The sequence below is a fragment of the Hipposideros armiger genome, unplaced genomic scaffold (genome assembly GCF_001890085.2).
Source record: "Hipposideros armiger isolate ML-2016 unplaced genomic scaffold, ASM189008v1 scaffold_746, whole genome shotgun sequence".
Classification (NCBI taxonomy): domain Eukaryota; kingdom Metazoa; phylum Chordata; class Mammalia; order Chiroptera; family Hipposideridae; genus Hipposideros; species Hipposideros armiger.
Window position 1 is genome coordinate 644,471 of NW_017732096.1, and position 982 is coordinate 645,452.

The window sequence follows — 982 nt, forward strand, 5'->3', positions numbered from 1 at the left end:
CAGTGAGCTTTCCGGAATAACCTCTGAATTTGGGATCCTTGAGCAACTCAATTGCTGAGTGCTCCAGCTCTCCCGGTGGTCAGGAATCCTTTGGCCCACTCTGCTTCCTCCCTCACAGTTGCCAGTGCTGTGTGAGGCTCACTCTAGTTATGAGTTTGGCCTCAACTCCCCACATTTTGTGGTTTATAGAGATACTTCTTGTTTAATTTTGTTGTAGATTTTGGATGATTTTTTTCCTTGCCACAACTTTATTCAACACAAAATAATCCCTCAACTTCACTGAGGATGTGGCTGACCACATCCATGGCCAAACCTGCCTCTAAACTGGAATTCGGTTGCTGACGCAGCCCCGGCCTCTGCTTTCTTGTGGGCACCAGGAGGCACCTTGCTCCATCTGTAGGTGTCCCTGTCAGCTTCCTCTCCTGTGAATCTTGCAGGTCGCTTGCCCTCCAGACCTCTGGGCCTCGGCCTGCCAGTCTCAGGCTGCCTGTGGTGCAAAGGGGCAGGCACGATCTCAGGGGGCAGGTGGAGATAATCACGCAGATACTGGATAACTTCCTTGGTAAGGCACCAGCAGACATGTCTCTAGGCCAACTGTTCCTTCACATAGCCTAGTGATTTGAGAGGCAGCATGGCCTTCATGACGTGAAGATTAGGCACATTCTCTCGGGGTGTTTAGGCACACGAACATTCATCTTGGCCACCATCACTCCCTCCTTAAAAAGGAATTCATAAATGGCAACCCGGTTCTTCTTAGGCATCAACATTGAGACGGTTTCTATGTCCCGGCCGGGGCTGGAAAGCTGAATGTTTTGTTATTTTAGTTGTTTTGTAGGGGAATTTGGAAGGTCAAAACTATGCTGTACGCTTACAATCTTCCTTTGAACTCCCCCCAATTTCCTTATAATAGTTTGAAAAGTTTGTCTTTCTGTATACATTTACTTCACCTGACTTTTATTTTCATGTAGGATGTGAGGTAAGA

General features: G+C 47.6%; 1 pseudogene; it reads right to left on the reverse strand.

Moving 5' to 3' along the window:
• Positions 1-276: 276 nt before the first annotated feature.
• LOC109373850 (40S ribosomal protein S10 pseudogene) lies at positions 277-767 on the reverse strand (annotated as a pseudogene).
• Between the last annotated feature and the right edge of the window lie 215 nt (positions 768-982).